Source organism: Castor canadensis, chromosome 5 (assembly GCF_047511655.1).
Source record: "Castor canadensis chromosome 5, mCasCan1.hap1v2, whole genome shotgun sequence".
NCBI classification, from domain to species: Eukaryota; Metazoa; Chordata; class Mammalia; order Rodentia; family Castoridae; genus Castor; species Castor canadensis.
In genome coordinates, this window is record NC_133390.1 from 149,288,750 (window position 1) to 149,303,007 (window position 14,258).

At 36.5% G+C, this 14,258-nt stretch overlaps 1 pseudogene; it reads left to right on the forward strand.

Moving 5' to 3' along the window:
• The first annotated feature begins 245 nt into the window (after positions 1–245).
• LOC109678579 (pleckstrin homology domain-containing family A member 3 pseudogene) overlaps positions 246–14,258 on the forward strand; it is a 127,061-nt pseudogene continuing 113,048 nt past the window's right edge.

The window sequence follows — 14,258 nt, forward strand, 5'->3', positions numbered from 1 at the left end:
GTTATTTTTATTTAATTTTATATCATTTTAAAATTACTAAATATATTACTCATATTTATGAAGTTCAATGCATGTTTTGATACATGTATACATTTTGTAATGATTAAATCAGGTTAGTTGGCATAGCCATTATCTCAAACATTTACCTTATTTTTGTGATAAGAACATTGAAAATCTTCTTGCTTAGTTATTTTGAAATATATCTTATTGTCATTAACTACAATCACCGTACTGTATTATACAATATGGGGCTTCTGAACTGGGATGCCCTCCTTTGGAGCCCTGAGAGGCCACCTAAGATCACTGACTGTCCTGAACTTCACTATACTATTAGGAAACCCAGGTCACATGCAGAGATTATGTGAGTTCTTCCAGCTGACAGTCCCAACAGATCTCCAGCTGACAGGCAGCATGTGATGCTAAAGTTGCCTCCAGAGAATTCCTCTTCAGCAGCCCAAGCGATCTAGTATTCCTTGCTGATACCACAGAACAGAAAGAAGTCATCCAGGCTGGAGGCATGGCTCAAGTGGTAGAGCACCTGGGTAGCAAGTGCAAAGCCCTGAGTTCAAACTCCAGCTTACCACCCCCCCAAAAATGTAGAATCAATCCATCCAAAGAAGCCATTGTGTTGTCTTAATTCTTGACTTACAAAATTTGTGAGCATGATTATATGTACTTTACTTATTTATCTAATCATAACACAAATCCTGGGAATTAAGTTTTATTTTCTTCGTGCTGTCACTGAAGACATTAAGGTTAGAAGAAGTGAAGTACCTTGACCAATGCCCATCTTCCAATTTAAATTTAACATTTCTAGGTGATCCCAGCTAACATGTTGTAAAGAGGAATGGTGATGGAAATAAAGGAATTGTGTCAGAGTAGGACATAAGCACTTGACATGGCTCTCAATTCTTCAAATAATTCAGGACCCACTTAACAGATTGATATTGGACACATAACCATCAAAATTCTGATTTCCCTGTATGGCTAAAATATTTTTGCTTCCTCATTCTGAGAGATTTATTCTTTCCTAGGATTAAGAGCCACTGATTCTAATTTAATTTCAAGAAACACTCTTGTAGGGCACCTTCACTTCTGGGCTATTTGATAGCATTGTGGCTGACTCATCCACATTTTCTTATTGATGCTAAAGTGGATTTCTGCTGTCTGGTATCCTGGTGAAATTATACTGATACCATTTTTCTATTATTACTATTCAAATGGTAACAATGATTAATGGCTCAAGTGTTAGAGTGCCTGACTAAGCATGTACATTCTATCCCCAGTACCACCAAAACAAACAAACAAATAAACAAAAACAATGATTAAATCATAAAGCAGACAATTGGTGTCCTGCTCAGATTTCCCTGTGTTCCTTTGGTCAGCTATATAAGCTTACCTGCTATCTTTTATTTCTTAATCTTCAGTTGATTGTCCTTGGGAAATGGAATTGCCTCATTTTCTAGGTGAGTTTGAAGCACATGAGACGTTACTTACACTCCACAGTTCTCCAAGGTCTCAGGCTATTTCTAAGACATCCAGGCAAGCACTCACTCAGATTCTTTCTTTCCTTATCTTTCTATCCTCACTTTCTTACTGATTTCTCTTGGGAATTATTCCTTAGTAAATCACTTATACCCATATCCTTAGCTCAGGGTTTTCTTCTGAGAAAAAACAAACTACGACAGAAGGTTATTGTGAAAGTCAAAACCATTGAAGAAAAATTCCAAGAGATTCTCACAAAAGGAATTATCACTAATAATGTGACACATGTACACTTTAATGTCCATACTGCACATTATTTTATTTCCAGTGTTTTGTTATAATTACTGAGTTGTGAATAGCAAATATCGCTGTCTAGAAACATGGCTCAAGAGTGTCTAGAAAATTTACAATCAAACTGGCACATAATGCATTTCTTTTTGAACACAAAATTTCATGGAATAATTATGATAATAATAATAAAGGTATATAATGATTTGTTGTTTGCTAGAGATTCTAATATGGTTGTCTTTGAACTATGGTGTTAAATTTTAGATGGTCACCATTATCATTTCTTTTAATTTATGGGGCTTCTTTTGAAATTCCTCAATGCCAAAACTATTATAAAATATTGGATGTCCTTAAGGTGTAGTTCAGTGATAGAGTACATGTCTAGCACACTCAGGGCCCTGGGTTCAGTCTCCAGCACTGCAAAAATAAAAATTTATGAATGGGAAAGAAGGCTCTGACTGCCAATGTACCTTAAAGAACAGGAATGAGAAGACCTGAGTAGTTGATCATTGGAATCTCTGAGCCCATCCTCAAAAACTTTACAGGAAAATAAACCTGAAATACATTGCCCTCAAAAGTCAGGACCTGCTACTACATATGCTGGAGGCAGAGGTACGCACAGTTAGTACTTCAAATATTGATGTGATCACTAAATACACTTAACCTAGTAGAAGAAGATGTATTTGGAGGAAATAACCACACTGAGTGGTTAGCTTTGAGTTTAAACAGCAGGCCATCGTAGATCACGTGTTTCCAGGGAATATAGTAATGAGCAGAGGTCACATGGAACAGCACACCCCCAGTGATCTGGAACCCATCTAAATAATGCTCTTGAATTACCATCGAAACCACTTGAAATTTTATCTAAAAACAAACAAACAAGTGAACAAAAAATCCTCACACTTTCCATGAAGAAATACAGATAAAACTTAAAAAGCACACATTTAGGTACAGGTATTTCCTGGACATTCACCTATTTCCTTTAGTCTATTCCAACTTCTCTTCCTAAACTGTCATTTTGTTCTTGTTGATGTTGCTTGCATTGAGGATTTAATTAAACAAACACCTAAAAATTATACTGTAATGTCTCAAGAGGGTTCTGTGTTAGAATCCTGGGATCATTAAGAGGAAAGACACCAATATCCAAAACCTAAAAATAATGATTTAACAGACTCTGGAGTGCTTGCTTGTAGAAGATCCATCTACCTCATGGTGAATACTAAGTACCATTTTTTTTGTTTTTCAGAAAGGAAGCTTCAGATCTGGAGCTTCACTTGGAGCCTGCCGTTGGGCCACCTAAGGCCACCATGTCCCAGTGGCATCAGCAGAGGGAAATGTGGTCCTATGAAGGTCAGAGGAGGAGGCTGGCCAGGGGCTGCCCAGACCTGGTTGTGTCTTCCATCAGTGCAGCTGGATCTTTGCCAAGAGAATGCACAGGGCAGCCTCTGAAATGTGGAGGGGTTCTGTACAATTGGGCCAGCCTGGCTGGGTTGTTGTAGGTAGTGGAGGGGTTCTGTACAATTGGGCCAGCCTGGCTGGGTTGTTGTAGGTAGTGGAGGGGTTCTGTACAATTGGGCCAGCCTGGCTGGGTTGTTGTAGATAGTGGAATCCTACCGTACTATGATTCACAGAATGATCCTTGCAAAGGGAGAAAGGGAAAAATAAAGATGGAAATTAAAGTCCATTCAGCAGACAGCTCGGAATGGAGAGCATCATTTCTTCTACATGAAGGCAGTAAATGGAGCTGAAAGACAGAGGTTGCCCTGGAGAGCTCCAAAGCATGTTTCATTGATACTAAAACTAAAAAAGAAAAAGAAATAAGTGAAACCAGTGAATCTGAAAACCAAAATTGAATGTCATCTCTACTGTGACCTCCTAATGCAGCAGCCCTGTACAGTCTAGGAATTTGCTCATCAAGGTGAGAATCATTCATCTCCCAGCATACAGAGCAAGAATGAAGCCTCTTTTAGTGCTACATATAATTCCTTATCACAGCACTTGAGGAAGTCAAGTTTAAATCTGAGATGCTTCAACTGCCCCATCAGGATACCTTAGTTTCTTCTGTTGCCTTCTCCTGTTAAATGACATAGGGTTTCTCAGCCACCCCGGTTCTTGCAATTTAGAGAGGAGTAGTTACTCTATCCAAGAACCATTGTCTACATGAACCTACTCAGATACAGACTCTTGCAAAAAATTCCCCTTGAAGACCCAGTGTATTTCACTATTCAATGAATACAATACTTAACAGAGATTTGGCAACTTCCATTAATCATTCTTAAAGAAAGTGGTTTGCAGCACCCCCAAAAAAATCTGAATCGAAGATCCTCTTCCATTCTTCTCTTCCTTAGGAAACTGAAGTGTCCACTATCCTCTAAGTATTGTTATGCAAAACTGGTGGACTTACATTTATCACAGGAAGTAGTTTTTCCCTCTACTTAGGATTTCTGTGTACTTTATAGAATATTGTAAAACAAATAAACAAAAACAACCCATATACATTTGAAGTATATTTTTACCTTTATGTAGTTTATTTGCAAGGGTATTTTCCTAATTCCACAGTTTGAATGTTCACCTTTAAAAAAAATAATGACATAACATTTGACATCTATAAGGACAAAGGTAGATATCTTTCTAAAGAGAAACAAGGGACTGATCGCTAGATCCTTGTGTATTGTTACTTATAAGCATGAAATCCTACAAGGCTTAAGTTTGACAAAAATGTGATATATACATAACTGGTGCCATCGTCCAAAAAGTCACTTTACCCCAGCTTAAAATTAGTTACAATAGCAGCTTGATGGTGACTATATCATACTCCTTTAAGCAAAAAGACAGCATTTAATATTCTAAATATCTTTAACCCAAATATCCTGAATATTTGAACTTTTAAAAAAAAAAACGACTGTGTTGTCCTTCTGAAGTTGACACTACTATTTGTAAAGGTCAAATGTTAGATTAAAGTATTAAATTGTTTACTGCATTCTAACATTCATCATAACATTCATCATCTACCAAATTTAAGATGTTCACATGTAGGTTGTTATTAACACTGTTCTACAAAAGAAGCTAATGGTGTAGTGATCTGGCTCATTCACATCAGAGATAAATGATTTTCAGTAAAAAAAAAAAAAGAAACGTTTATTAGATATAGCTTACTCTTAAAAGCAATGTTCATTTTTCCACCTGCATCAGAATCATCTTGGTCCTTTTACAAAGCACAGCTTGCTGGTTTCACAGATTTGTTGAATCAGATTTTCTGGGGATGGAGGCTACAAAACAGAATGATTAATGATCTCCCGAGGCAGTTTCAGACACATTAAAGTTTGACAGCTAGTGGAGCTAAAATAGTTGAACTGCTCCATGGCTGTCTTTGGATAACTTCAACAATTGTTTATAGCACGGCCTTGAGATAGCTTCCAGGACCACATGATCCCTCATCTAGGCCCTGTCCCTCCTCCTGTACCTTTCAAAAGTGAAGCAGTGTCTAGTAATGTACTGTCCTCTCTTCTCTCAGATCTTTCACCCAGTGGAGTATGATGTTTACAAACCATCATTGACAAATGTTGATTTGTTAAGAAACTGCCTCCCTCAATGAGAAAAGTGGCAAATTAAATGAAAACTCAATCCCTACAATATCCTGCCTTGTTCTTTTAAGTAGACTCTCAAAAGGGGAAGAGGGTAGAGCAACTGGCCACTAGCCACAGGCTTTAATGAGACAGCTGAGTTAAAAAAAAAAAAAAAGGAAATGGTACTCAGAGCCTCTGGTATCTTCATGTTAGGTCAAAAGGAAGTGTTGTTAAGAAGAGGCCCTTTCTTCTGCCACGTTCCAAGCATTGCGTCACCATCTCCAGAAGCCCCTGCCTCATCTGTGCCAGATGATAATTTGGGCATAGGCACAAATCAATACCAGGAATGGGTGTGCTGGGCACATGTACTGTAAGTACTGTGAGTATAAATAGAGCTGGAAGAATAACCTTTTTGTGAACTACAGTGTGGTAATCCTCGGGAAGCCAGGAAGCTGGTATGGCTTCAATGGCCCTTTTATAACATTACAAACTACCCCCCTCCCCAGCTGCCCTTCTCCACACACAGGGGCTGCTTGCTTAAGTTACCATTTTTAATGCAAATCATCATAATGGCTTGATAATTATTTCAATTGGCATTTATGAAGCCATTCAGTAAAAGAACAGCCAGGGCAAACCTTCGCTAATCTTCCCATCTTTCATATCCTCTGGTTTGAGGTGGAATAACACAAGAAAGCCCCAAAGCCAGAGGGCTTTTGAAATTTATTCTTAATGGACCCAACTCTCCCTCCCTGTTACTCTGTAAAGTGAATTCAGCCCAAGTTAAACAAAATAGCAAGAGCATAATATTTGTGGTGGCTTGAAAGGAGAGGCGGCAGTGACAAGCACCCCTTCCTCCTGGGCTTAGCTTTCAGACTGGTTGCACAGCATTTTAACAAGTTGTTGTTATTATTGAGAAAAAATAAACAGTTATTGAGTGCTCTGATATGGTAATGATTCTAAAATGTTTTGTCTGAAAGGATCTCATTCAAAAATTTCGATTTAGAATTTTGTTTTCTATGGAGGGTGAATTTTTTTAACTCCTTCAATGCTCTTAAGAAATATACAATCTAGTGTATGAAACACAGGCAGATTCTGAAATAGTGATCTGCCTGTCTATCTCTGATTCTTTATCTTATCCCCAGGCTGATTAGAGTCAGGCAGAAACTCAGAAATGAGAAAGATAAGATATGGCTACTCCAGAAGGAAAGTAAAACTGGAGAGAATGACTAACTATAATTCCTTTTGGAATTGGTTTTTTCCCTAATCAGACAAAGAGTGCTAACACACATCAACCCCTGCAATATATTTCTTCAAAGTGAAAAGCTGGCTGAAGAGTCTGCATTCTTGAACCCATGCACACTGCCTGCTTGCTAGAATGATGGAATCATGTTGTATTTATTCCTAACTCTATACTAATTCCTTGCACCCATCACTGAGCCCTTTTGACTTTCACCTTTATTTTATTTATGTGTTTTGATTTTTTGAGATAGTGTCTCAGTACATAACCCAGACTGGCCTTGAATTCATGATTCTTCTGTATCAGCCTCCCGAGTGCTGGGAAAACAGGTGTGTACCACCATACCCAAGCTCTATCAACTTTAGACCAAGATACTAGCAGCTTAGTAGGAAGAACATCAATCAGTTAACTGGGAAATAATAAGCTTAAGTAGTTCTTTGTCCTTGTCTAAGTAGATGGTTGAATCCAAAACATTATCTTTTAAAAGTTGTGTTAATATATATTTTATTCTTTCACATTGCTCATCAGATTGAGCTATTTTCCAACTTACCTTATACAATTTTCTTTCACTACCAAAATGACCTTTATAGTACAGGTGTCCAATTTTTATACTATTACTATGGACCTGAATATTCCTAAACTGGGGTCCATGGATCTCCAAAGGGTCTATAAACAGAATTCCACGGCCTATGAATTTGAATAAGAAAAAAAGGAACCTTATTAAAAATCAGATTCTAACTGAAATTTAGCATTTCCTTTAGTTTTTAATATAAGCAGCAAACCACATATCAACAGGACCCCTGATACTGTCATACCACAGATGGTTTCTGCAAATATCTCAGAATCTCATTAAATATCCAGACTTCAAAATTATTATTAAAGTTACTATAATAAATATATGTTCGATGTTTATATTCAATGTATTAATAAATGAGTGTGTGTATGATATATAATTTATCACATTTAAGGTATTTTTTGTTGGTAGGTAAAGAAACCAAGGCTTCACACATGGTAAGCAAGCTCTCGACTATTGAGATATATCCCCAGCCCACAGTTTAGTACTTTGATGACTACATTTCAGTGTAATTGCTTTCTTTATAAATCCTTATACTTTATCTTGTGCATTTAACAGAATTATTCTGAAATGTTGGTAGGTTTTGCCCAGATGGATCCATGACACCAAAAAATTTAAGACCTTTTACTATCCTCTGTTGTGACTGTTGATGCAGAAATTTTGAGTTTATTTGACAGGGCAACCGTGTAACGCTAACCCATGCTAATATCTAAGCAAAAGGTGACCCCAGGCCCTGGAAAATCTTAGCAGATGAGAAGAATATGCCAGCAGAAATCTGAATGGGCCAATTTAGTAGTGGTTCTTTTGCTTCCTCAACTTGTATTGTGCAACTCCAGGGCTGGTCTGGATGTCAGGGTAACAGGAACACTCAGATACAATGAACAGACATGGAGCCAAATGATTTTTGGAAAACAAATGACAGCCAAATGGCTATTGTCACTTTGATGCTTAATTGAGCAGCAATTATTCAGGAACAGAAAACAATATTTGGTAATACTGCCTACACAGTAAAATCAGTCCCACTTCTTGCATAAATTATCTGTCTTTTGGATTCTCCAGTGGTTTCAAATGAAACTCCAAGCTGTCATAATATTGAACTAAACATAAGTGTTAGTAGAACAAACAAACAACAACAGCAACAAAAATGTCAATAATTTAGGTGACTATGTCAATTTTTTCCTAAGTGGCCACTTTTCTTAAGTGCAGTAGGCAGCACTGCCACACTTTACTTAGGTCTTCATGGAACCTGAAAGAAAATTTTGCTGGAACCCTTTGTGTATTCCTTAGAATTATGAGTGTCTCCACAATATAAAGTTGTAATTATGACACATTATACATCATGACTGACTGAATTATTGTTGACCAATTAAATGCCAGAAGGGACCTGGCAGGAAATAGAACTGAATTTGCAAGTAAGAGCATTCATATGGAAGGGTTCAGGCTACAGTAAAGAACATGCATGGTAAGTCTACTTTTAGGTTTTTTCTTTCTTTTTTTTTTTTAATGAAATTCCATACTGTTTTCCATAGTGGAAACCACCAAGAGTAGATAAGAGTTTCTCTCCTCTCATTCCCCATTTTCACCAGCATTTGTTGTTGTTTGTGTTATAATTGATAGCCATTCTGACTGGAGTGAAGAGAAATCTCAGTGTCATTTCAATTTGCATTTCCTTTATGGACAAGGATGTTGAGCATTTCTTCATGCATTAATTGGCCATTTGTAATTCTTTTGAGAGTTGTCCATTCAGTTTATTTGCCCGTTTATTGAATAGTTGTTGTTGATCTTTGAGGGGTTAGGTTTTGAGCTTCCTGCATATTCTGTGGTGTGCAGCAATACCACTCCTGGGCATGTGATTACATCCTGTAAATCAGGACCCAATATGCACTCATATTTATTGCAGCATTCTTCACAATAGCTAAGCTTTTGAAGCAACTGAGATGCTGTACAACTGGTGAATGGAAATGTGGTTTATACACACAATGGAGTATTATTTTAGTCATAAAGAAGAATAAAATTATGTTGTTTGCAGATAAATGAATGGAGTTGGAGATGATCATGGTAAGCCAAATAAACCAGGCTCAGAAAGCCAAAGGTCACATGTGTTTCCTTATATGTGGAAGCTAGACCTATAAGGTAAATGTACACATAAAAAATACATAGATGATTTTACACACACTCACACACACACACACACACACACACATGAGATAACATGATTTCATTAGTGTCTGAGGGGACTGTAAGGATGCAGGAGAAGAAAAGGGAGCAATAGTGAATAATATTTTAACACAATGCATCTGTGTATGAAGGTATTATAATGTAATGCACTGTAAGCTGTTGAGTAATAGGATGCAGGGCAATAGAGAAGTATAAGTAATGGGAAGAGTTAATCTGACTCAGGAGTGACATATACATGTCTGAAATACCAAGACAAAATCCCCTCGAACTATCAGTACACACTTAAAAATTATGTACAGGAAGGTAAAACAGGTCTTGTCAGGGAGTAGATACCAGAAGAATGAGGAAAAGTAAATGGAGAGTGTGAAGGAGGGAAAATATGGTGGATATATTTTGTATTTATGCATGAAAATAGAACAATAAAACTTGTTGAAATTATTCTTAGGGGGAAGAGGAATAAAGGGGAATAATGGAGGGGATGAACCTAAGATATATTATAAGCACATATATAAATGTCTCAATGCATTCCCCTTGTAACAACTATTTTATGCTAACAATAATAATAAAGAGAGGAGAATGTGTGCCTCATCCTAAAAGCACAGTGCAGCCCAAATCCTTCCCAGACTTAAGATAGCTGAGGACTTTGACTCTAGAAGGAAAGGAACGGTTTTTTGTTATACCAAATACTTCAAAGAAGAAAAAAGAGGAAGCAGAGAAGAAGGGGAGATACCAGCATCACTTACTGCAAGAGTACCCTGCAGTGTTTTCAAGAAGTTTCAGCATGTTAGTTAACTTGAAGAATTTGGCATGACTGATGGAATTCAGATGATTTTAACATGGTTCAAAAAAGCAGGAAAAAATTTGGAGAATTATTTGACCTGACCCAGAACTTGCAAACACACATAGTGAGGCTGTTTTTGGATGTGAGGATGTGGTTATCTTTTAAAGGCATAAGTATATCTACTCCTAACTGGAATAGACTGGTTCAAATATTGGATTTACTTCAAATCAGTTCTGTTCTAAACATATTTATGTGCTCAATCAAGAAGTTGCTGTCACCTTTGCAGCTTGTAGTCTGATATCATGCAACTGAATCAAGGCTCTTACTTATCTTCATAATCCTTAGATTTTTGCTTAAAGGTTCTCTCTGTTTCTCTCTCTTTTTAACATGATCTGTTAGTCTCATTACATCCTTGTGGAAATACAATTGTGCTATATTAAAGAGAGATAGAGAGCAGAAAGAAGACATGTAATACAGAATTTTTATATAACTTCATCATAATTTTTTGCACTGAATCCACTCAGAACTCATTGTTCTTTTAATAGCCAACATATCCTACTATGGCTAATAAATACAGACTTATTTTTCCACAAAGCTATGAATAATAATGAAAACAATTGTATGCACAGTTCTTGTTGACAAGATCTTACTCCAGCTGTCATTCCGTCATGATCATGACATCTTTCTGTCATGGAATCAAATTGCTTCAATCCCTTCCCTCCCTTCTTTTGCCATTTTTCCTTTCTTTCAGCTGTTTTTCTTGACTCATTTCCCTATTCTCACCAGGCTCACACACCTGCTAATATTCTGAAGGTTCTTCCCTCTCAGATTCAGCTGTGTTCTCTGACTAATACGTGAAAAATCCTTGCCTAGGAAATGGGTCATCTCTGATTCAATTTAATTTTTAATTGCACTTCAAGGTTCCTTTCAAGATGATAGTTTATTTTGATGTAAATATTTTAAGTGATTTCTCTGTGTATGAGAGTGTCTGGCACATGGGCTGGATAATGGCTATCTTTGCACTTTCAGATCCATTCTTCCCTTCTAGAGAAGAGGTTGACCTGAATAGATGCATAAGCCAGGCTCCTTTGCCCTCTGTCCTCAGTGGATTTGGACCTGGGAGATAAGAAATTCTCCACTGGAAGGAAGAGAAAGAACACAAGCTGATGGTGGCCAATACTTTATCAAGGACCCCCAGTGTTGCAAAGGGTCCTCTTTACTACTAGCATGGCTCTTCTTCATCCTATAACTGTTTTCTTCTTTTGCCCTCCAGGTTTCTTCGCTATTTAAAACTCCATGGTATTTTATCATGCCATGGTTTCCCTTAACCACATTTACACATCTTCAATAGTTAATTTACTACCTCCTACTCTCCATTTACTGAGCTCTATTTGAGCCATGAGTTTTTGCCACAATCCTAATGACACAGTATGGAGACTTCCTTAGTGCATGGTAGATACACAGTATAAAAATCTGGATTTGAGTCCTAATTCCATCTTTTTCTTGCTATGAAAACTTATTTTAGATGATATAAAGTGAGAATAAGGATCCCTATATGTAGGAAATATGAGAATTAAAGAGATGAAGCCATGTTGGTAGTAAAAAACACTTTGCTTACTCTAACAACTTGTATGTAGGTTAATTTTATTCAATCAGAATCTTAATGCTATACATTTACTAGATATTATTTATTTAGAAAATTTGGGCTCAAAATCTTGGATAATTTTTCTACCATGGCAAAGGAACAAAAACATAATTTCCTAATTGTGTAATATGCTCTATACTAATGTTTACTACATAAAAATGAAATCCCTACTGATGTTTTTAGATGTGTGTATACACAATGATTCTATGCCTAGATAGTTTTATTTAGCATGTAAGTGGAGAGAACATTCAGCAAATGCACAAATAACAATACTGCTTCTTTAATACTAAATAAATGTGGAATTCTATTGACATATGTATGGGAGGTATGCTCATATGGACCCACTTTTTATAATTATTTAAATAGATCATGTAATATTCATAATTTTAAAAATTGATGTGGTATCTGTGATTAGTATGTAGGACTGTGACTGACAGATGATTTCAAATTTCCATGCATCATAATTAAAACATCACCTCCTTACTCATAGCCAAAAATAGTGATTCTTTTTACAAGAGTGGCTATTGAGAGAATAGAGAGCACAGTAGAAATGTTTTATCTCGAGCATTATTGGACTGTTATTCAGAATAGTCAGTGCTTAATTCTTCAACTTCTATTTATCATTCATGCCAAGAACAAGTGCAGTTCTGGAAATGTGGTTATCCAATCAGGATCTGTCTTACAGTGCTTTCTTAGCATGTGTTTCCTAGGTGAATCACTGCTTTATAAAAGAGACATGTGAAGAAATGATATCCCATATATCATTTCTGCTCATAGGTTATTAGCAAGAACCAGTCCTATGGTCCCATGGAAGCACAAGCAGGCTACAAAATGTGAAAAAAGCCATTGATACTTGGGGGACAATTGAGTAGTAAATATCACCATACCTAATAACATTCTAAGAACTCTTATGTAATCATGAGGCAGGAGTGTGTGCCTATGTGAATAACTACACTTTTTATATTAAGACCCAAAGTCATTCAACAATTTTAGTGAATGTAAGTGTGTCTGAGAAATGATTTTGGGGCAAACTATGCCCCTTTCTGAGTGCAGAGTTTTCTATCCATCACTAACTGGAACCTCCATTTTTAGAGCGATTTCTCTTTAGGACACCTGTTTAAACATGGCAGTTTCTATAAGCAAGATTTCTTAATGCTTGCATTTTACTATAGGATAATGTACAGAATATTAGAGTTCATTAATTGTAAGGACCTTGAGAAATCTTGCCTATTCTCTTAAATCAAGATAAAGCACATTCAAGTGATGTCAGTTAGAAAATCGTGTTTCAATCAAAGTTTTTAAGAGAGGAGATTACACACTTCCCTGTAGTAACTCACCCTGAAATTGAACAAGTTGAAGATCAGTCAATTTCTCAGAGTAATTTAACAATGTTTTCCCTTGGTTTTGATCTCAGGATAAATGAACCACAGTTGTTCTCTATTCTTGTCTAGAATATTTTTCAGCTTTATTTTATTTCATTTATTCGTAAGTATAATGTTACTCATTTCCCCTCAGTTTTTTCTTCTGTGATGAATAGTCCAGATTCTTTGAATAATTTCCTCTAGATTTAAATCCCCAGGCCTTACTTTATCTTTGTGCCTATTTCTTATAACCTCTCTAACTCTCCCACTTTGCTATTTCATGGTAGAGGCTAGACTTTGGACAATGTAGCAAGAGTGATTAGGGCATTATTTTCCAGTATAAGTTAAAGTAGTTACACCTATAGCATCCTTTCAGGATGTAATAGAACATAGTACGTAAAGACCTATAGTATTCACTTGAAATGTTAAGTGTGCACAACTAGATTTCAATTAACTCTCCATAACTAGATGCTATTTAATTTTTGCTTGTTTTTGTTTTTCAGTTACTTTGGACCTGTCAGCTGTATGACCTTGAGAAAGTGAGTGAAATGTTTCTGGCTAAGAGTAGAAAGAGAAATCTCATGGGAAAGTACACCCTCACAAGAGTGTCAGCTGAATTTGGAATGTGATGAAATTCAGATCATTTGGATAAGCTCTGGATGATCAGATAATGTTTTGGAGGATCATCTAAACTAACTATGAACTCTCAAACATGCATGGTTCATCTATCATTGGGTATCCACAGGCTAATGCATCTATCTATCCTAATTTCATAGAATATCTTGTTGCATCAGACTCAAACAGTTGTAGTTTGACTGTGGACTTCAAAGTCCCTTCTAGTTATATAGCATGGTAAGAGCAAGCTACATTCTGGAAAGCTATTCAGTGGATTGTATCCTATTTCAAAGCCATCTTTTCAACTATTGTATTGCCCATCTCAGAGTTTGTTATTTCCGTAGTCCTTAGTTGAGAGTTGAGCTCATTCTGTGGGAAATATCTCAGGCATTAATTGGATTTGAAGCCAGAAAAACTGAAGGAGAAGAGAACTTTGGGATAGCTAGTTCTCAAAGCGTTTAGAACACTTTCTTCAAGTTTTTAAGATGTGTAGATCAATGTAATTCAAAACTTACAAGGAATTTCAAA